The following is a 24,040-nucleotide window of genomic DNA, read 5'->3' on the forward strand; positions in this document are numbered from 1 at the left end:
AATATTTAATACTCACAAATTTGTGAGCTAGAAACTAAAATTATTCTCCTTTTCAGACAAGGGGAATTTAGGTATGGGGAAGTTGTAGTGAGGGATCAAACCAAGGAAGCCTCATTACAGTGACACTGGTACTTAATATCATACCACACTCTCACAGCTACCTCATTTTGTTTTTTAATATTATGCCATCTATAATATTTCCACATTATTTTGTAGTTGTAGTTAAATACAGTCACATTTTAAATTTACTTTGTTTTAAGAGTGCCTGGGTGGCTCAGTCAGTTAAGCATCCAACATTTGATTTTGGCTCAGATCATAATCTTGTGGTTCATGAGACTGAGCTCTATGTTGGGCTCTGCACTGACAGTACAGAGCCTACTTGGAATTCTCTCTCTCCCTCTCTGCACCCCCCTTTTCAAAATAAATATATAAACATTAAAAAAATTGTTTTGTATAAACTTTGTTGTAATAATTTGCCATTTGGTTATGTATTTATTTTATATTCTAACACTTTTAAATGAAAATTCAGGGGGCGCCTGGGTGGCGCAGTCGGTTAAGCGTCCGACTTCAGCCAGGTCACGATCTCGCGGTCCGTGAGTTCGAGCCCCGCGTCGGGCTCTGGGCTGATGGCTCAGAGCCTGGAGCCTGTTTCCGATTCTGTGTCTCCCTCTCTCTCTGCCCCTCCCCCGTTCATGCTCTGTCTCTCTCTGTCCCAAAAATAAATAAACGTTGAAAAAAAAATAAATAAATGAAAATTCAGTACTCTTAATGAGAGTAGATGCATTGAATGATTTTCCACATTTTGATTGGATTTATTTATTTATTTTTAATGTTTATTTATTTATTTTTGAGAGAGAGGCAATGCAAGAGCGAGGGAGGGGCAGAGACAGGGAGACAGAGATCTGAAGCAGGCTCAGTGCTGAGAGTGCACAGCCTGATGCAGGGCTCAAACTCATGAACAGTGAGATCATGACCTAAGCTAAAGTCGGATGCTTAACCAACTGAGCCACCCAGGCATCCCCTTTTTAAAAAAATATTGATTGATTGGATTTATTGAACATGGAAAAATATAAAGACATTAAGAGGAAAAACTTCATTTTTTGTCAGGGACTAAGTGCAATGGCAGTAATCACAGAAATTATTGCACAAAATTATAGTGTGCCCTAAATCATAGAACATATTACTGTAAGTGACAAAACATGTTAGGGTAGAAAGTAATTTAATACTCATTAGAGTATAGGCGACTATAACTTTATTACATTAGAAAAACTAATTGAAACTTTAACATTTGATTTGGGAAAGATATTAAAATGCAAAAAAAAATTATGTGAAATGTGATTTGGGGTCATGAAATCTTTTGCATTCAATAAATTGAAATGGATGAGAGATGAGCAGAGAGAGCCTGGTAATAATATGGAATGGTTTTAAGCCAGAAAAAAATAACACAAGAAATATTTATGCTTTAAAATTGCTGAAGCCCCAATTGTTTTCCTGCTGTCTGAAACCTTCAACTCTGGCATTAAAGGACCTTTCTTAATTTCAGGTGACAAAATCATCTCATCTTGATCAAAAGACCGCAGATAGTTTCAGTAGACACACATTTTGCCATCTCCATTAAGGACATCACACACAAATTACAGAGAAAATAATTCTGTTTTAGCAATTGCAATTCAGCCACGCTGCTTCTGCTGGGAATTGAGCAAATAAATTAGCTCCATCATACTTATTATGAAGGTATTCTGAACAAGCCTCCCCAAAATGTGCTACTTTGGCATATGGATTAGTTGGAGCCAGAGTCTATAAAACCCAAAGACACAGAAGAGCTTTTACCTTCTCCTTAATGACCTGAAAGAATTTAGATAGGGAGCCTGGCCCAGTAAGGGAACTTTTGTCCGAGAGATCTTTTTTTCTGGAAAACCTATCTGTATGGCAGGGTGAACATCTGCTTACCGAACATCTGCTCTTGTCATTGTCCTGTCTATTACTCTCCTCCCTTTGGAAGCCCCAGGCTCCTATCTCATTCCTTGGCTCAGAGTGGTAAATAAACCTCCATTGCCTGACTTGTTCCCGGAGTCTCATATTCTTAGGGGGCCCGTGTCTGTAACTAAATTTGTTTTCCTTCGGGTGCCTGGGTGGCTCAGCCAGTTAGGCATCCGACTTTGGCTCAGGTCATGATTTCACAGTTTGTGAGTTCAAGCCCCACATCAGGCTCTCTGCTGTCAGCACAAGCCTGCTTTGGATCCTCTGACTTCCTGTCCCTCTGCCCCTCCCTCATTTTCTTGCTCTCTCTCTCTCTCTCTCCCCCCCACTCTGTCTCTCAAAAACAAATAGAGATTAATAAAAAATTTCTCCTGTTGGGGCGCCTGGGTGGCGCAGTCGGTTAAGCGTCCGACTTCAGCCAGGTCACGATCTCGCGGTCCGTGAGTTCGAGCCCCGCGTCGGGCTCTGGGCTGATGGCTCAGAGCCTGGAGCCTGTTTCCGATTCTGTGTCTCCCTCTCTCTCTGCCCCTCCCCTGTTCATGCTCTGTCTCTCTCTGTCCCAAAAATAAATAAACGTTGAAAAAAAAAATTTCTCCTGTTAATCTGTCATGTTCATATGATTATTAGATCAGCCAAAGAACCTAGAAGGGTAGAAGAAATTTTTTCCTCTCCTCCCCAACAATCATATGCACAGACTTTTCCTGATGTAAGTATGGTCTTTTTGAAGTATTCTCTGTGAACTTTGCACATCATATTAATTATTAGATTAATGTCCAAATTACAGTCTTTGACTACATTAAAATAAAGATTTTTTTTTGTAAGTAGGCTCTATGCCCACTGTGGAGCCCAATGTGGGGCTTGAACTCATGACCTTGAGATCAACACCTGAGCTGAGCTAAGAGTCAGATACTTAACATACTGAGCCACCCAGGCACCCCCCCAAAATGAGGATTTTAATGCCACTTGGTCAAATCCCAAGAACCACTTTCAGTGAGGATTTCATTAACTTACATCAGCAGCTGTCTGGGGTTGCTGTTGTAGGACCTGCAGCCTCCAGTCTCCCCACAAATTCATCCCATGCCTCAGGACTTACCTTCCTTCTAGTGGCTTTGGCACTGGCTCAGTTTTTAGCCCCAAAGAACTGCTTCTTGAGACATGAGCTCCTACGCAGATTTGTGATTCCTCATCTTTCCTAGCAGATTCTGCCTCTCAGCTGGAAATTGGAAGTCCTCAACTGACTCCCTCCTGCTACCAGGAAAGTGGGCTCCATGTGAAGGTCCTGGCAGCCAGTACATGCAGGAGTGGGGCAGCCAAACCCTGAGATATGTGTAGTGATCCTGAGACCTCCCCTCCCCGCAGCACTGCAATTACCACTCCACCTGTAGTGGCGGCGATGGTTCCCACTTGGGGAGCTGCGAATAATTCTGAAAAACATTGCCCTGGTTTTCAGTTCCTGGAAACGATTACAAGTTTCTAGTAAGCATTTCTAATGAGACCATTGGAGGGTTTCAGAGAGGCTCCCCCTGTGTCATGATTCTTGGGGGTAGACAAAGGCTCACTTGAAGTGGACAGGATATGTTGAAGTCTGAAGCATGAGGAACTGGCAGAGAAATATATATATGTGTGTGTGTGTCTCATTGGAGTGCATACTTCCCTAGGGAAATAGTCTATCCAAAATATAATTCTTTATTAATCGGCAGACCCCTGAGTACCACCATTATCTAATTTTAGGCAGAGAAATAGAATCTCACAAAGCACCTGAGAAGGGTTTTCCATTTGGCATGTGCAAAAGGAAGAACATTATACCAATAACTGACTTGAAAAACAAAAACAGGGGTGCCTGGGTGGCTCAGTCGGTTAAGCGTCCATGGCCGACCCCTGATTTTGGCTCAGGTCATGATCTCATGGTTTGTGAGAGTGAGCCTCATGTCAGGCTCTGAGCTGACAGTGTGGAGCCTGCTTGGGATTCTCTCTCTCCTTCTCTCTCTCTGCCCCTCACCCCTTCTCAGAAACAATATAAATAAACATTAAAACAAAACCAAAAACATTTGCTTCATTTGGCCAATTCAATACAAATTAACTAAATGAAATAAAAATTTTCTGGGAAAATATGCTTTGCCATTTTTAAGTAGAGCTAGAACTTTTTTTTAATGTTTATTTATTTGTTTTTGAGAGAGAGGGAGAGAGCACAAGTAGGGGAGAGGCAGAGAAAGAGAGAGGGGGAAACACAGAACACTAAGCAGGCTCCAGGCTCTGAGCTATCAGCACAGAGGCTCGAAACCACTGATCACGAGATCATGACCTGAGCCGAAGTAGGATTCGTAACCAACTGAGCCACCAAGGCTCCCTAGAGATAGGACTTCTAAATAATAAAATATCCATAGAGGAATGAGAGTTTATAAAGCAGTTTCTCACAAACAAACAAACAACAACAACAATAACAACAACAACAAAAGGATAGGTTGTTTAACAGAAAGTTCTGCAACACATTTAAATTATCAAGATGTTGCTATTTCTTTAAGAGCATTGCAGAGGAATTACATTTTCCAAACGAATTTTATAAATCAAATAGAATACCGATACTAATACGTCACAAAGTTTGTAGCAATACAGTACCACAAAAAGATTCTACATAGGACTACATAGAAACAAGTAAAATATAGCAAGCATACTACTACTAATATAATATAAAGATAATATATGGTTTCCTAGGACTTCTATAACAAATTTCCACAAAATTTGGTGGCATAAAACAACAGAAATTTGATCTGGAGTCCAGAGGTTCAAAGCTTAAGTGGCCAGTGGACCACGCCTTTTTTTGTTTTGTTTTTTGTTTTGTTTTGTTTTGTTTTGTTTTGTTTTGTTTTGTTTGGACCATGCTTTATCTGAAGGCTCTAAGGGGGAATACTTTCTTGCCTCTTTCTAGCTTCTGTTGGCTGCCAGAAAACCTTGGAGTTCCTTGGCCGACAGCTCCACAACTCTAATCTTTGTATATGTTATCACATGACCTTCTTCCCTCTGTGCCTTTACTTAGCCTTCTTCCGAGACACGAGTCATTGGACCTCTGTCTATCTGAATTCAGTATGACCTCATCTTACCTTGATTTCATCTGCAAAGACCCTATTTCTAAATAAGGTCACATTCACAGGTTGATGGGGATTGAACTTGAAATATTCCTGGGGACACAATTCAAACCACAACTGTGATTAAGTGCATTTTATGTACTGAATTCAGGAACGATTAAATATGAGACAATCTACTAATAAAATTCCTTGTATTTATAGATAGGACACATCTATAAATCTATACACATAAATCTATACACATCTATACACATTTTGTGTATTTATAGACACAAAAGCATCCCTTGGCAGAATTCAACAAGTGCTAAATTAAAACACTCAAAATTAGGAATTGATGGATCTTTGCTAACTTGACAAAACTAAACGTTCATTGTTCTCATGAGAATGAATTAGGAAGATTCCCACTAAGGTCAGGAATAAGACTAAAACATACACAATTACTTTATAGTCCGTTGATATTGCATTGAAGGGTTAGCCAAGGACATGTTAAAGTGGCATAAGAACTGAAACAAAGAGGGGCGCCTAGGTGGCTCAGTCGGTTAAGTGACCCACTTCTGCTCAGGTCATTATCTCACTGTTTGTGAGTTCAAACCCCACCTCAGGCTCTGCACTGACAATTCAGATCCTAGAGCTTGCTTTGACTTCTGTGTCTCCCTCTCTCTCTGCCCCTCCCCTGCTGGTGCTCGGTCTCCCTCTCTCAAAAATAAATAAACATTAAAAAAAAAATTTTTTTTAAAGAACTGAAACGAAGATATAAAAGTCTGTTAGCAAAAGATATAATTGCATATTTGGAAACACAAAAGGAATTGACAGCAAAAAAATAATTTGGTAAACTAATATATTATTGACATACAAAAAACAGTATCTACAAATGTACAAAAAATAATAATTTACAAGTTACAATTGAGATGGGAATTACGGTTATTTAAAGAATAAAATAACACAATAAAATAAACTAGGAATAGAGGCACATGGCTGGTTCAGTCAGTAGAGTGTGAGACTCTTGATCTCACCCTGGATGTAGAGCTTACTTAAAAATAAATAAATAGGGGTGCTTGGGTGGCTCAGTTGGCTAAGTGTCTGACTTTGGCTCAGGTCATGATCTTGTGGTTCATGAATTCGAGCCCCACATCAGGCTCTGTGCTGACAGTGTGGAGCCTGCTTGGGATTCTCTCTCTCCCTCTTTCTCTCTGCCCCTTCCCCATTCATGTGCACTCTCTCTCTCTAAAATATATATATATAATTATATATATTATTATATATTATATATATAGTGTTTAAGTACTCAATATGTTTTTAAAAATAATAATAAATAAATACAAATTAAACTAGGAGTACATCTAACAAAATACTTTTAGTATATGTGACAAAAACCATAGAAAATTCCTGAAATAGATGCATGTAGACATAAGCAAATAGAAAAATTACATCATGCTCTTGGGTAGAAAAACTCAATGTTATAAAAATCATCAGTTGTCCTTAAGCTGATTAAAAATGTAATTTTACCTCAGTACAGATACCATCAGTTAGTTCTTAGAACTAGGCATGTTACTGCAAAACTCTTATGGATGAAAATACAAATAAGGATAGCCAAGAGAACTCTAAAAAAAAAAAAAAAAAAAAAAAAGAGGGGCACCTGGGTGACTCAGTTGGTTGAGCGTCCGATTCTTGATTTTGGCTTGGGTCATGATCTCAGGGTTATGGGATCGAGCCCTGAGTTGGGCTCTGCACGGAGCATGGAGCCTGCTTAAGAGTCTCCCTCTGCCCCTCCTCCACTCGCACTCTCTAAAATTAAGCAAACAAACAAACAAACAAACAAATAAATAAATAAATAAAGAGGGTAGCTAGCCCTATAAGATTCTGTTGATCATGAATAGACTAACAGACAAATATTCAGAAATATAACAACATGCATAATAAGAGCCAAGAAACAACAAAACTACATTGTAGTTGGCATCATTAATATTTTTTTTTGCCTCAGAACTTGATGTTTCTTATCACAAAGAAAAATAAAATTTGATTTATTCTTCACATCCTGTAGCAAGACAAAGGCCCAATGACAGATAAACCTAACACAGCAAAAGAAAAAAGAAGTTTTTTATAAGGTAAATTATGACAAGTTTTGCCAGGATTTTAGTGTTTCTGAGAGTGGGCATGCCCCCAGACCTCTCTACTCCTGTACTGTCACTGTGTCATTCCCCTCGATTCTTGCTTTGGAAGTGGATAAAAAATGTTTTCTCTGATTCCTTCTTTTTTTTTTTTAAGTGTTCTTTTTTTTTTAAGTTTTTTAAGTTTATTTATTTTGAGAGGGGGAGGGGCAGAGAGAGGGAGAGAAAGAGAATCCCAAGTGACGCAGGGCTTGATCCCACAAACCCTGAGATCATGACCTGAGCTGAAACCAAGAGTTGGACGCTCAACCAACTGACTGAGCTACCCAGGCACCCTGCTTACTTCTTTGATAGACTCAAAGAAACCTATATGCACATGATCCTCAAATGATCAGTCAATGGTCTTCTGCTGAGGAAAGGCACACAATCTCATACTCCCGGAAGCACAATGTCTCTTGAGATAGGACACTTCTTCCTGAGGCCACAGGTTCTATCTCACGTGTGATCAGAGGCTTTCACAGGCTCTACGTGACTCTTCAGACCAGCCCTACCACAGAGGCTGAGCCTTGAAAATCTGACATCAGAAGGCGACTGATGAACACCAGTCATGGGTACACTCATCTCCTACAGGGATTCTGTTCTCCCTTAAGAATCCCTCCAGATCCACTCAAATACAATGAATTTTCCTGGAGATATCTACCTCTTGGAGATAGATTGGTAGGTTTGGACAGAAGCTTTCATCCTCCCCGGGACCCCTGCTCTTTCCACCCATCCTATCTAAAAGTACGATGTTCTAATCTTTCCCAAGAGCCCTCATCTCAAGGAATCTCTTTGTGTTGGTTTGAAACCTCAAGAGCTTCCTGGGTGGCATCTGAAACCAGACCCTGTGCACAGAGGGCAAGGATGGATGGAAGAAAAAGGCAGGCCACTCCAGTTTGGTAGGTGGCAGATATAATAAGCAAGTGAGAATTTGCATACAAGGTTTGTCTTGTGCACCATAAAGTGAGTAGGCCTCTGCCCCTACCCACCAGACTCTTTCAAGCTTGGACAGAGACCTTAATAGGATTCAGTCACATACACCATCCAGATGGTCTCAACGACACATTGCCTCCTCAAGGCTGCATCCTTGAAAATGGTTCCTAGTACAGCGGGTTGAACATACATTCCAAGGACAAGGGAAGGGGTTAGAAGCCTCTGGTCACTGAGGGCCTGCCAGCTCTCATGTCAACCAGTGGTCACATCTTTTCCATGACCTCCCCCAACACTCTGTGACCATGTAATCGATTTAGTAAAGTGGGAAGAGCAAAGTGCAAGAGGCACCTTATGCTGGGTCATGGGTCTGGGGTTCCCTTGCCTGACTTAGGTCTCTGATTTACCCAAATATTGATAAATATAGCTTCCTCTCTAGGTGGTGGTAAGACAGTAGGAGGCTCAGTTTACACAAGAAGTAGAAAATGGAATCAGTGATGCACGAAAGCATGGAATCCAGCTTAAACTCAGCCGTGAGGTACTAGGTCTCTTTGGAAAGGAAACAAAGAGTCCTCCATCATCTGAAGCACACTGTGGCCTTGGACAGCTGGACACCGCTGATCTAATTCCATGCCTGCATCACAGAGCAACAGAGCAGACCCAAAGGATTCTTATGGGTGAGGTAGGGGACCAAAAGAGAAAATGATCCCACAGCCCCTGCCCTTCCATCTGCTCATACAGATACTGCCACCATCCTGGCCCAGCACAATTGCCCCACCCTTCTCCAGGACTCCCTACGTCCCATCCCCTTCCTCCTGCCATGTCTTACCTACACTTTGGAATAACTTTCTAGTTATTCCACTGATGTTAATCCTCAGATAACCCAAACATCACCTGCATAACCCTTCAGCCTTTAGAAACCTCAGGTCTGACCACACCAGATCCGAGGTCATGAAAGTCTGAAGTTTTTCCAGGAATTTTTGCCAGTTCCCATGGATTGGCAGGATCTCCACCATCCTTCATTTAGTTTTCCCTGAAAAACCTGTGAACCCAGGTACAGGATTCAGTCTCCCCTCTAATTATCTCACAAAAATAAAAGGCTTTTTTAAAAAGCCTCAGTGAGCCCTTGAACTTTATGCACTGTAAGATGGCACAAAGGGAAACATCAGCATACTCCGTAGAAAATGATTTCATACACTCTTACGGTGATTTTTTCTTCCTTCCAAAGTTGCTTCTGCACTGCCAAGCCAATGAGAACTCTCAGCTCTTCCCTTTCCACCTATGCAACCATGCTGACCACTCTGCTCTCCCAGACCCAATGTTTTAATTCATTACCATTTTTACAGTGATCAATTTGCTTCTCCCAAATCATACCCGACCTACACACACAAACTCATCCTGATTTGGAGACTGAGGGAAGCTTCTCTTAGCATAACACAATCTGTTGGGGGGGGGGGGTGGGGAATGTGTGAATACAAACACCATACGATCACTTTCAGAAACTAGAAAGAGTCCAAAATTTTAGCCAAATGGCAGGTGAAAAAGTTAGTCTTCAAAGGTTTCATGGATGTGGGTAGAAGACACAAGACTCCTAGATCAGAGACAAGGGCTTTATTATTCACAGTACCACAGGTAACATAAGCTTGATATGTGCATTGGTCCCCTTTGGCCCCCAACTTCAAACCAATCCAGCTTTTGCCTGGAAACATTACCTTCATTTTCCTGCATGACAAATAAATCTGTTCTATGCCCCAAAAGGAGAAACCATCTATTTTCTAAGGCTGTTTTCTATATAGACTCCTTTGGGAAAATAGGAATCAAATCTATCAACAACTCTGTCCACAAGACACACAGAAACTTGAAAATCCCATGAGTATCAGCTCCTTCTTTCAAAGCATCATTATTTTTTTAAGATTTATTTTTATTTTTAAGTAATCTTTACACCCAACATGGGGCTCAAACCCACAACCCCAAGATCAAGAGTCATATACTCTATCGACTGAGGCAACCTGGTACGCCACATCTCCTTATTTCTGTATAGTTGACTTCTGGTAAATTTTCCCATGAGTATACCCCGCCATTGGACAGTGGCAAACCACAGAGAATAGGCTGATACCAAATTCATTAATCTTTTGATTAAAGTTACTATCATCAGGGCCCCATGCAGTCAGATCAGGGAAGCCTGACCTCAGCAATACACTCAAAGTCCCAGATTCAACCACCTGAAAAATTTCATAAGCCATCAGGACATGCTTTGGGGAGCCAGGTGGTTTTCTCATTAAGTGTTTGCATTGACCTTTATATTGAAATTCTATCAGGGATTTGTTCTAATCAAGTATGGTAAGATGACAGAAATGGAAATGAATGCCTTTGAAAAAAGAGTTTACCACTTACAGCTCCTGGGGAAAAGGAACATTTCACACCACACAAGACCCACAGGGAAGTACCAGGCAGGGTCAGTAGGAATCTGAAGGAGCAAAGGGAAAGCACTGCCCAGAGCATTTAGTGCGCTTTCTGTGGGAAGAAAGAAGAGAGGGAAATCAAACCACTTAAGATTGGCTGGTTTGAATAATTTCAGTGGACTCTGGACAGTAGGTGTGGTCCCCAGTCATTCAGTACCCAGCCCAGGGGTGATTTAGGGCAAGGGTAAATATTGGTTTGGTATGTGAGAGTTAGTTAGGGCTATGGGCTCTGGAATGGCCGGTGGGTTTACACAGACGAGTGTCACAATGTGAGGCAGTGGTTAGCTATCTCTAGGCGTTAACTAGCACAGAGCGGGACAGTCTCTCTAGAATTAGGAAAGCCTCCAAGATGCCAAAGTATCATAAAGCACAGAAAATAATAATAATTTTTAAAACCTTGATTAATACAGTTCATTTGGCCAGGGTTATTAATCCAGGTACGCACTACTCTGGCCTGCAAGGAAGAAGTCTAGAACTATTTCTTCACTCATAATAACCATGATCGGTGAGTTGAGGCTGATTTGAATACCTTCCAGGGCCAGTATGTTGTTTCCTTAAATACTGGCAAAGTCTCTTATGACCACCCCTAAGGTTCATGTCAGCCTATGCTCAGGGGTGAGGGATGTCAATGAATGGTTTCCACATAAGAAGAAGAATCCCACGGATGTACACAGCATATGTACTTAACAAGTGTTTGGGTTTTGTTTTTTTTTTTACTTTTTTTAATGTTTGTTTATTTTTGAGAGAGAGAGAGAGAGCAAGCAGGTGAGGGGCAAAGAGAGAGAGAGAGAGAGAGAGAGAGAGAGAGAGAGAGAGAGAGAGAAACAGAACCCAAAGCAGGCTCCAGGCTCTGAGCTGTCAGCACAGAGCCTGACATGGGGCTTGAACTCACGAACTGTGAGATCATGACCTGAGTGAAGTCGGATGCTCAACCAACTGAGCCACCCAGGTGCCCCAACAAGTGTTGTTTTTAAGGCTGGGTCCTACCAGTGGATCCCACGTCAATCAGAGTGCATCGGCTGAGAGCACCTAAAATATGCCATCCCTCTAGGCTGGCAAACCTTAGAACTCTGTGTTGTCCTGTAACTTTTACCCCTTCCATCCCTATCCTGGAAACAGTCAAGAAGAGAACATCTGCTCTTGAAGACGGCTACATTCAATCACCAAATGGCCAAGCCAAGTTGTGTGGGCCAGGAGGAGGACATAATAGAGGTAGAATTAGACAGTTGACCCATTTTTAGATTTGGTGATAAAACGCATAACATGGTGGGAGTGCAAATGATCCAGAAAGGGTAAACAGTGACACGGCTTGCAGGGTCACAATGATGTGGCTGGAGTTGGCTAACTGACATGCTGGAGGCATTAGCAGTGTGAGTCATGATGGCCTGGAGTCATTCTGCCTGGAAGGGTTGGGAGCCTCCCCAGCTGTAAGACAAACAAGTCAACTTTCTCCCAGAACCACAGGTCTGGCACGCAGTGATGGCCTCTGCATCAGCACAGAGCTGAGCTCCATCATCGATCGCATGATCAATCAGTGCTCAGTGATCAGTCCCTTATGACAACAAGCCCTTAACACGGGTTTCCAAGGGAGAAGCAGCTGAGATGTGTTCCCAGGTCCCAGCCCCACCACCGTAATCAGAAGATCTACAGTTTTCAACATGGAAGATCAAGAGCTAGAACATAGGCAACAACCCGAAACCCTGAATTCTGACGACCCATCTTTGGGTGGAGCCACCATGCCCGCTTTGGGTTCTGCGTGGCTGGCACTGAGGCTGGGCAGCCACAGCACCCTAGGGAACACCATTAGGTGTCACTTTTCCCAAGCTGACACTAAACCCTTGGCCATGCAGTCAGGAATGCTCGGTGAACCAAAGGCCTCACAGAAGAAGGAAATTTGCTTCAGACACTTGAGAAGGTATTGCAGACAGGGAGTCTGGAGTTCTCTCTTGTCCAGCAAGGCAGAGGATGCAGGATTAAATATGAGAGACGCTAGTGTCCAGGAAGAGACAAGAGCCAGGAATAGTGGTTTTGTCTCCATATTTATTGAGCTCACAAGATATTACCCACATGATGAACGTGAAGAAAACAAGATCCTACACACATGAACGTGGAGAAAACAATCAGAAAGTAATCTTTAACTTGTGTGTGTAAGAAGCAAGGCAAGTGGAGTTTGCAATCAAGGTACATTAGTGTATTGGCACCAGATGGACAGTAATTTCCTGCAGGTGATACAAGTTACTCATGATCCCATTACGCTATCTCACTAGCTAACCTCAGGCATTTTTGCCCCATGGTGGTAGCTTTCCTCTGTAAGCTTTTTTCTAACCCATTTATGTAAGTAGAAACTATTCCCTCACAAGAAGGCATAAAATTTCCACCAAAGATAGCTCCCAATTTTTCCTTTAGACCTGAGATGTGCATGCACCAGTGTATTTTCCCTCTTGTATATACAATTTCTACATGACAAGCAAGGCTTCTGGGGCCTTTCAAAGAGCTTGCATTGACCCAACTCAAAGCTGGAGGGGTCTGGGGGTCTCAAGCCCTGGATGGGAAAGGATTCAGTCTGACAAGAGCCCCATAGGAAGAAAAGAACTGACCTTCAGGATCAGTACAACCAGTAATTATGTCCAAGTAACTATGAATCTAAAACCCCAAGGCACTTCCAGGTGGCGCCTTCGCCAACTGGCCCCAGACGACAAAATCACCAAATTCTCTTCACCAGTGGAAGAACTGAGCATTGAAACTATAACCACACATTTCCAGGAAACCTCAACTGGAGAAAGAACTATGAATTTCAACCACCCTTACTGATAGAGAGGTGGTAACAACCCAGGCAGGGCTATGGAGACCACCCTTCTGACTTGTCGACGAACAAACACAGTACTATGCACACAGTGGAAAGTTTGGACATAGAAGGGTAGAGACACTCATGATAAGACCTATCGTGCCTCCCTAATACTTTTCTACCTGCACTTCATCCAGATTGGCATGATTCACTCTGACACTAATGGGACCCGGAAGCCCAAACATACAACAGGTGGATTCCAGCTACTGACTGATGGAGAAACAGCAGGATGCTGAATTAGCCACAACTCACAAACTTCCATTTGTTCAGTTCTCTTCCTTCCCTCACCGTGGACCCTGTCCAAACCCTATCAGCTGAGTTTGAGTTTAGGTGCTTTATAATTATTTTTTCTATGTAAATAGAGGCTATTTACTTACTTGACTTACTTGAGTCAGGGGCCAAGCAAGGTTATGCTATCCCCTGGGCATGTGAATGCAACAGGTCAGGAGAAGCTAATATGGGAGGAGACAGGGAAAAGGAAGAGGTTGTATTTATATTTTTAGTTTTTCCCCAGTTTTATTGAGACATAATTGACCTATGATATTGTATAAGCTTAAGGTGTACAATGTAATGATTTCTATGTGCATAAGTAAATGACTACCTCAATAAGCTTAAGTAACATCCAGGTACTATTCTCTTTTCCCTTTTCACACTAAGGTCTGTGCTGCCTTCTCACTGTGGTACATTCCAGGGCTTGGGAACACAGCAGTAGTTCCCCCCCCCCCCAATTCCACGGGGGATACATTCCAAGACTTTAGATATATATCTTTAGAATGGTTAGTTGGAAACACCAATGATTGGTTGATATGCATATTTTATACTTCTTCACTAATCACTAAAGTAATGAATACTTGTTACAGAAAATGAGCAAACATAAGTGTAGAAGACTCTGGCAATTCTTCAAAGCTCTTGAACTAAAAAAGGATAATTTAATTATCTCTTCTTTTAAAAATGGTAGAATCCACCCATCAAACCATGCGATGAAAGTGCTTTTATCTGTTTATTTACAAAGATATCTCTTTCTTCTGTGTATACATCTTCTACTTAGGCTTCCTATCATTACTGGAGTCAATATTCCTCAATTACTCTTTACTACAAAATTCCATGTCATCTAACTTTCAACTTAATTGGCATTGAGTAGGTCAAACATGTCCAATAATTCCTAATGCACATTAGCGGCTTCATGTTCTTTCTTTTACTTGTATTCCACTGAATATCCTTATCAGGTATTTTGTCGGATTCCATATTTCTTTTTTTTTTTATGTTTATTTATTTTTGAGAGAGAGAGAGAGAGAGAGAGAGACATATCGTGAGCGGGGGAGGGGCTGAGACAGAAGGAGACACAGAATCCAAAGCAGGCTATAGGCTCCACACTGTCAGCACAGAGCCTGACTCAGGGCTCAAACTCATGAAAGGTGAAATCATGACCTGAGCCAAAGTCAGATGGTTAACCGACTGAGCCACCCGGGTGCCCCTAAGGTTCCATATTTCTGCTCATAACTTGAAGGCGGTGCACCCCAGTGGTCTGAAAATTAATAAGAAACCTGTTTTTAGGCAGAAAATCTTCTCCGGGAAGCAGAAGATCCAGTAAGACACAGGTGCTTCACCTCCAATTCCTCATCTGTCAGACCTCAGCATTTCCTGCTTCTTCCCTGTCTGCCTCCAGGGATCCCAGAAAAGAAAGTACTGTTCACAAAGGCAACCAACTGAATGGGAGAGGATATTTGCAAATGACATGTCAGATAAAGGGTTAGTACCCAAAATCTATAAAGAACTTATCAAACTCAAAAAACAAATAATCCAGTGAAGAAATGGGCAAAAGACATGAATAGACACTTCTCCAAAGAAGACATCCAGATGGCCAACCGACACATGAAAAAGTGCTCAACATCACTCATCATCAGGGAAATACAAGTCAAAACCACATTGAGATACCACCTCATACCTGTCAGAATGGCTAACGTTAACAACTCAGCACACAAGAGATATTGGCAAGGATACCAAGAAAAAAGATCTCTTTTGCACTGTTGGTAGGAATGGAAGCTGGTGCAGCCACTCTGGAAAACAGTATGGAGGTTCCTCAAAAAATTAAAAATAGCACTGCCTTATGACTCAGCAATTGCACTACTAGGTATTTATCCAAGGGATACAGTAATACTGTTTTGAAGGGGCACATGCACCCCTACGTTTATAGCAGCACAATCAACAATAGCCAAAGTATGGAAAGAGCCCAAATGTCCATCGATGGATGAATGGATAAAGAAGATGTGGTATGTATATGCAATGGAGTGTTACTCAGCAATCACAAAGAATGAAACCTTGCATTTGCAACTATGTGGGTGGAACTAGACAGTATTATGCTAAGCAAAATTAGTCAGTCAGAGAAAGACAAATATCATATGACTTCAGTCATATGAGGACTTTAGGATGCAGAACAGATGAACACAAGGGAAGGGAGGCAAAAATAATATAAAAACAGGGAGGGAGACAAAACATAAGAGACTCTTAAGTATGGAGAACAAACAGAGGGTTACTGGAGGGGTTGTGGGAGGGGGGATGGGCTAAATAGGTAAGGGGCATTAAGGAATCTACTCCTGAAATCACTGTTGCACAATATGCTAACTAACTTGGATGTAAATTAAAACAATAAAAAATTAAATTAAATTAAATTAAACTAAATTAAAAAGAAAGTACTGTTCACACACGCTCCAAAGGACTCTTCAGAGATATGAACCAGAAGGTTGTAATTGTTTTTGGTAATTGTCAACTAGGAAAAACTTTTTTTCAGAAACATTCCTAGGTCTCCAAGTCTGCACTGTCACTGCCAGTACATGTGAAATGGTAATTGTGGGTCTAAGGGGAGGTGAGGACACAGGACCACAAACCCATAGCTTACAGTATGGCTGCCCCCCTCCACACAAACACACAAGCAAAGGCTGTTGCAACCTTCACACTCAGTCCACCAGCCTGGCAGCAGAAAGTATTCAAGTAAGGGTTTTCTCTTTCAGGCTGAAGAGCAGAGTCCCTAACGAAAGGAGGTGTTTCAGGAGCCTGTGTAAGTGATCATGTCAGAAAAGGAATACTTCTGGGGTGGAGCCTTCTCCAGTACCAAAGCTATATGAGGATGAGGGAAATTCCTAAGGCATGGGCTGAGCCGGTAAAGAAAACTGGGAGTACTAGACCTACACCAATCCCTGATGATTCTTTTTCTTTTCTTTTTTTTAAGTAGGTTCTGCACCCAATGTGGGGCTTGAAATCATAACCCTGAGATCAAGAGTCACATGTTTTACTGACTGAGCCAGCCAGGTGCCCCAATCCTTGATGATTCTTAACATAACCTAATACAATCCTGACTCACGGTGTTTGCTCGTGTTTAAGCCAAGTGATTATGGAATTTGATTTTTTAAAAAATTTTTTTAACGTTTATTTATTTTTGAGACAGAGAGAGAGCATGAACAGGGGAGGGTCAGAGCAAGAGGGAGACACAGAATCTGAAACAGGCTCCAGGCTCTGAGCTGTCAGCACAGAGCCCGACGCGGGGCTCGAACCCACAGACTGTGAGATCATGACCTGAGCCGAAGTCGGTCGCTCAACCGACTGAGCCACCCAGGCGCCCCTGGAATTTGATTTTTAAGGTTTTTAAGTATTATAGTTCTTAAACCATCTTCTGTTCCATATACCTTATAGAAATCCAAGACTAAAATTTTAGGTTTATTAGAGGTGCATCTATAATGCACAAGGTGCCATGCTTGTAACAAAAAGTAAGATGGGTCCATAGGAATCACCCAATCCCTGGCAGAAAAAGTATGTCTGAACAGCCATTGCTGGAACAGAAATATATTTCTCTAACTTGGGTTATGACACAACTCAAGGGAATTAATCCTGCCCCACTGAAAACATCCATTTCCGATGATAATGGTGAGGACAGTTTTCCCTCTTGAGGTTAGGAAAACAGCATTTATTTTTTTTAATTTTTTTAATATATACTTTTTTCATTTTTATTTATTTTTGAGACAGGGAGAGACAGAGCATGAATAGGGGAGGGTCAGAGAGAGGGAGACACAGAATCTGAAACAGGCTCCAGGCTCTGAGCTGTCAGCACAGAGCCTGACACGGGGCTCGAACTCATGGACCGCGAGATCATGCCCTGAGCCAAAGTCGGACGCTTAACCGACTGAGCCACCCAGGTGCCCCGGAAAACAGCATTTAAAGAAAGGTAATTTAGGATTTGTGTTTCAGACAGTGGTGGTTAGGCTCAAATGTGTCCTGTGATATTTTCTCTGGTTGAAAAATATTGTGATATCCCAAACTCAATGCACATTCCTCTTTGACTTTAATACCATGCACAAGTTTCACAAATCTCATTTCTAATATTTTCACTTAACTGAGGTTTGAAAAGTATGTGATCAGGAAATAGGTACGATTTTATTTCTATACATTTTATTATTTATTAAGCTTTCGTGACCCATAGTTGATGGCATGGCATAAATTGTTTAATTCGGTGATATTAGTGTTCAATTACTATAATATAGACACAGCACTCTCATCCTGGTGTAAAAGCAAATGAGTCTTTCTGCAAACATCCTAACATTGAGCCAATTTTGCATTCATTAAACCCAAACTTGGTAATGGGGCAGATTCCTTTCGTATGATATTGCTATCTGTACTGCATATAAATTTTATTAGAATCTCTAAAGCCTTATTCTTTAAGATTTTATTTTTTTAAGAAATCTCTACCCCCAATTCATAACCCCAAGATTAAGCGTCAGAGACGCTGAGCCAACCAGACACCCCTCTAAAGTTTCATTCTTAACTGGTGTTGACTTATAGAATGAATCTTTATACATAAAGAAAAGGTTTTAGGGGCGCCTGGATGGCTCAGTCGGTTAAGCATCCGACTTTGGCTCAGGTCACGATCTCGCGGTCCATGAGTTCGAGTGCCGCGTTGGGCTCTGGGCTGATGGCTCAGAGCCTGGAGCCTGCTTCCGATTCTGTGTCTCCCTCTCTCTCTGACCGTCCCCCGTTCATGCTCTGTCTCTCTCTGTCTCAAAAATAAATAAACGTTAAAAAATTTAAAAAAAATGACTTTAAAAAAAAAAGAAAGAAAAGGTTTTAGGGGTGCCTGGGTGGCTCAGTCGGTTAAGCATCTGACTTCGGCTCAGGTCATGATCTCACGGTTTGGGAGTTCAAGCCCCACATCTGGCTCTGTGCTGACAGCTCAGAGCCTGGAGCCTGCTTCGGATTCTGTGTCTCCCTCTCTCTCTACCCCTCCCCCACTCACAGTCTGTCTCCCTCTCTCAAAAATAAACACATATTATGTCCATCAACTGATGAATGGATAAAGAAATTGTGGTTTATATACACAATGGAGTACTACGTGGCAATGAGAAAGAATGAAATATGGCCCTTTGTAGCAATGTGGATGGAACTGGAGAGTGTGATGCTAAGTGAAATAAGCCATACAGAGAAAGACAGATACCATATGTTTTCACTCTTATGTGGGTCCTGAGAAACTTAACAGAAACCCATGGCGGGGAAAGGAAAAAAAAAAAAAAAAGAGGTTAGATTGGGAGAGAGCCAAAGCATAAGAGACTCTTTTTTTTTTTTTTTTTTCATAAGAGACTCTTAAAAACTGAGAACAATCTGAGGGTTGATGGGGGGTGGGAAGGAGGGGAGGGTGGGTGATGGGTATTGAGGAGGGCACCTTTTGGGATGAGCACTGGGTGTTGTATGGAAACCAATTTGACAATAAATTTCATATATTGGAAAAAAATAAACACACATTAAAAAGAAATTTTTTTATGAAATACTACCAATCTAAGGTAAAATGTTGGGGCACCTGGCTGGCTCAGTGAGTTCGAGCCCCATGTTGGGGGCAGAGATTACTAAAAATAAATAAATAAAGCTAAAATGAATGAATGAATGAATGAATGAATACATACATACATACATACATACATACATACATACATACATACATAAAGTAGGGATGCCTGGATGACTCCATTGGTTTGGCATGTGACTTTTTTTTTTTAATGTTTATTTTTGAGAGAGAGACACAGAATCTGAAGCAGGCTCCAGGCTCCAAGTTCTGAGCTGTCAGCACAGAGCCCGACCCGGGGCTCAAACCCATGAACCATGAGATCATGACCTGAGCTGAAGTTGGAAGCTTAACCAACTGAGCTGCCCAGGCACCTCTAGGCAGCTGACTCTTGATATCAGCTCAGGTCATGATCGCACAGTTTGTGGGACTGAGCCCCATCTGGCTCTGCACTGATGGCACAAAGGCAGAGGGAAAAACAATAACAACAAGAAAAATACATGTTTCCGATAAGATGAGGGAATTTTTTTATTCCTTATCCAGGCAAAGCTGGGCCTGGACACACTGGGGTCACAGTTCATCAGCATAAAGGGGCTGAGAGTAGGAAAACATACAGCAAAGAGAGCTGACATGGCCACCAGCAACTGGCTGGGTTATTTATTTTAATTTTTTTTAATGTTTATTTATTTTTGAGACAGAGAGAGACAGAGCATGAACGGGGAAGGGTCAGAGAGAGAGGGAGACACAGAATCCGAAACAGGCTCCAGACTTGAACCCACGGACCGCGAGATCACGACCTGAGCTGAAGTCGGACGCTTAACCGACTGAGCCACCCAGGCGCCCCTGGCTGGGTTAAACAAGCCACACAAACTTGACAAATGGAGGAGAGTCTATGACAAAACACAAAGGTGTTCACCAGAACGAGGATGCTCTGGGTGGCTCTGGAACCAGCAGAGAATCTGGGAGAGACACTGGTTGCATGAATGGATCAGACTCTGCTTGTGCCTGTGCAGGATGGAGACCATGTAGCCCCTGGCCCAGAGCATGAGCCCCAGAGAGAAAACATCAGTGAGCGATAGCCACACCACAAACAGAGGGACTCTGATATTATCATGAAAGACCCCACAACAGTATCCATAATTCCTTTTTCACGTTATGTTTGTGCTGATCCACTGGGCAGTCTCATAAAGCGGGAAAATGCTGTTTATCAGCACATCCGGCATCCAGCAGAGGGCGGTGGAGGGGCTGATGTACTTTGCAACTTTCCCTTAAGCGCTGCCCACCTGGAGTTCTGGGGACTGATGGTGATAGCCTGGAAGACACTCAACAGGCAGGTGATCTCAATGGACACACCCCTGGCCACTCTCTGAACATAGAAGAGAAGGACACATCTAAAATCGTCAGCACATGAGGCGCCTGGGTGGCTCAGTCGGTTAAGCGTCCGACTTCGGCTCAGGTCATGATCTCACGGTCTGTGAGTTTGAGCCCCGCGTTGGGCTCTGTGCTGACCGCTCAGAGCCTGGAGCCTGTTTCAGACTCTGTGTCTCCCTCTCTCTCTGACCCTCCCCCATTCATGCTCTGTCTCAAAAATAAATAAACGTTAAAAAAAATTTTTTTTTAAATCATTGGCGCACTGCCTCCACCCAAAATCTGCCATCATGTGGGGGACTCCTTTAGAGAGAATGACCAAAGCGTTGGCTACAGTCAGGTGCCTGGGAATCAAATCTGCACACTTCGCCCCCAGTGAAAGAAAGGAGGAGGTAAGGGTGAAGAAGAGACAGGTTCCCCAGGATTCCCACCACAGTCTGTGACAAGATCACTCCGACTGCCAGATCCCTGGTGGCCTTCCTGCCAGTCCTCAGTGACTGATGCTTGCCTTCAAAGCCATTGGATCCTGTGTAGGAACTGGGGGCGGGAACCACATCCAGAGTGTCAACTGAATCCCAACATTCTCCGTTTACTCTGTGGGTTCTAAGATATTTCTAACTTCATTTTTTCGGTCTTTTCTTAAGAGATTTTTCAAGAGTTAGGGGCACCTGGGTGGCTCAGAGGGTTTAGTGCAAGACTCCAGCTCAGCTCATGATTTCACAGTTCATGGGTTCAAGCCCCACATCAAGTTCTGTGCTGACAGCTCAGAGCCTGGAGCCTGCCTCCGATTCTGGGTCTCCCTCTCTCCCTCTTTCTCTCTGCCCCTCCCCCACTTGCTCTCTGTGTGTCTCTCTCTCAAAAAATGAATAAACATTTTAGGGGCGCCTGGGTGGCTCGGTCGGTAAAGCGTCCGACTTCGGCTCAGGTCATGATCTCACGGTCCGTGAGTTCGAGCCCCACGTCGGGCTCTGTGCTGACAGCTCGGAGCCTGGAGCCTGTTTCAGATTCTGTGTCTCCCTCTCTCTCTGCCCCTCCCCTGTTCAAGCTCTGTCTCTCTCTGTCTCAAAAATAAATAAACGTTAAAAAAAATTTTTTTAAATGAATAAACATTTTAAAAATATAAAAATATATTTTTTTTTCAGGGGGCACTTGGGTGGCTCAGTCAGTTAAGTGTCCAGCTTTGGCTCATATCATGATCTCATGGTTTGTGGGTTTGAGCCTTGTGTTGGGCTCTGCACTGACAGCTCAGAGCCCGGAGTCTGCTTCAGATTCTGTGTCTCCCTCCCTCCCTCTCTCTCTCTGTCTCTCTCTCTCTCTCTGCTACTCCCCCACTTGTGTGCATGCACACACTCTTTCTCTCTCAAAAATAAACATTTTTGGGGCACCTGGGTGGCTCAGTCAGTTGAACATTCGACTTCAGCTCAGGTCATGATCTCACAGTTCATGAGTTCGAGCCCCGCGTCAGGCTCTGTGCTGACAGCTCGGAGCCTGAAACCTGCTTCGTACTCTGTTTCTCTCTCTCTCTCTCTGCCCCTCACCTGCTTGATCTATCTCTCTCTCAAAAATAAACTTAAAAAAAATAAAACATTTTTTAAATGAAAAATAAATATATTTTCACTGGTATAAAAGTATACATCTATTTGTGGATGATGCTTTTTGTGTCTTTTGAACACACCACAGAGACATGCACACAGACTAAAATAAAAGCTATTGTTTATGAGTTGTGTGTTAAACTGAAAATTTGTTCTGTTGGGGCACCTGGGTGGCTAAGTTGGTTAAGTGTCCAACTTCAGCTCAGGTCATAAGCTCACGGCTCGTGAGTTCAAGCCCTGCATCGGGCTCTGTGCTGACAGTTCAGAGCCTCGAGCCTGTTTTCAGATTCGGTGTCACCTTCCCTCCCTGTCCCTCCTCAGCTCTCACTCCATTTCTCTCGCTCTCTCACTCAAAAATGAATAAATGTCAAAAAAATTCTTTTAAAAAGAAACAAAATTTGTTTTGTTGATCATTTAGGAGTTGTATTTTAGAATTTTGAGACACTTGAACATATATTGATATGAGTGTTACAAAGCAATAAGAGTATGTCTGTGACATGATTGTGGAATGAATGGAAATTTGCAGGACCGATGCCTGAACAATTTAGAACCTTCACCCGCGAAAAATGAGTATCTCCAAGTAAATAAAGGCGAGAGCCTTCATTTCCCAAAGCAAACTGTAAACAAAGACAAAGAAGGGTTGGGTCTTTGCAGATGAAATATGATGCTTTATGCAGAACTCTCAGTAAGTCACTCCAGATCCATATTAACGACAAAGAAAAAACTTTACTAACCTTAAAACTGTATTGGCTTCAGAGTGGAGGGCTCTGCCAGAGAACTGAACCAAGAAGGTAAAGTTGGTTGTAATGGAACAAGCTGATGTCAGGTCCCTGATGCACCCTGGTCATGTCACTGCTGTGGTATTGTTGGAGGGGGAAAAAAAAACAGTCAATTATACACCATGCCTCCAGCCCGTATCAGCGTCTGCCTTTGTCACCGGCTTTGGACCTCTATCGTCACCTTGGTTCCAAACGGATCCCAAGTTCTCATGCTCCACCGGTGGCTCCTGCACCAGCCCCTGCGAATGCAAGGTATGAATGCGCCCCCTGCAGGAAGAGCCAGGAGTGCGAGGAGGCATCAGACAAGCGAACCTGATGCGGAGGAGAGAGCCTGCTCCGGATGTAGAGAGAGTAACGTGTGCAAAGCAGGGGCTTTAAAACACTTTTTGCATATTACTCTGAGCTGTTTGCTACATTCTTGTTTCTATGAAATATGTGAATTATACTAAAAGTTGTTGACTTTAAAAAAAAAATTTTAATGCTTATTTTATTTTTGAGAGAGAGTGAGACAGGCAGAGTGTGAGTGGGGGAGGGCAGAGAAAGGGAGACACAGAATCCCAAGCAGGCTCCAGGCTCTGAGCTGTCAGCACAGAGCCCGATGCAGAGCTTGAGCCCACGAGCCAAGAGATCATGACCTGAGCCGAAGTCAAGAGGCTCAACCGACTAAGCCACCCAGGTGCCCCTATAATTTACTGTTTTTGTTTTTTTTTAACGTTTATTTTTATTTTTGAGACAGAGAGAGGCAGAGCATGAACAGGGGAGGGGCAGAGAGAGAGGGAGACACAGAATCGGAAGCAGGCTCCAGGCTCCGAGCCATCAGCCCAGAGCCCGACGCGGGGCTCAAACTCACGGACCGCAAGATCGTGACCTGAGCTGAAGTCGGACGCTTAACCGACTGAGCCACCCAGGCGCCCCTAATTTACTGTTTTTAATCAACAACGTTTAGGGGCGCCTGGGTGGCTCAGTCGGTTGAAAATCCGACTCTTGATTTCGGCTCACGTCGTGATCCCGGGGTCTCGGGATGGAGCCCCAT

The 24,040-nt window shown here is 42.7% G+C and overlaps 1 pseudogene; it reads right to left on the reverse strand.

The window, feature by feature from the left end:
• Nucleotides 1-11,542: 11,542 nt before the first annotated feature.
• Nucleotides 11,543-24,040, reverse strand: LOC121018912 (vomeronasal type-1 receptor 4-like; annotated as a pseudogene).

Source organism: Herpailurus yagouaroundi, unplaced genomic scaffold (assembly GCF_014898765.1).
Source record: "Herpailurus yagouaroundi ecotype Mexico unplaced genomic scaffold, PumYag 220, whole genome shotgun sequence".
NCBI lineage: Eukaryota > Metazoa > Chordata > Mammalia > Carnivora > Felidae > Herpailurus > Herpailurus yagouaroundi.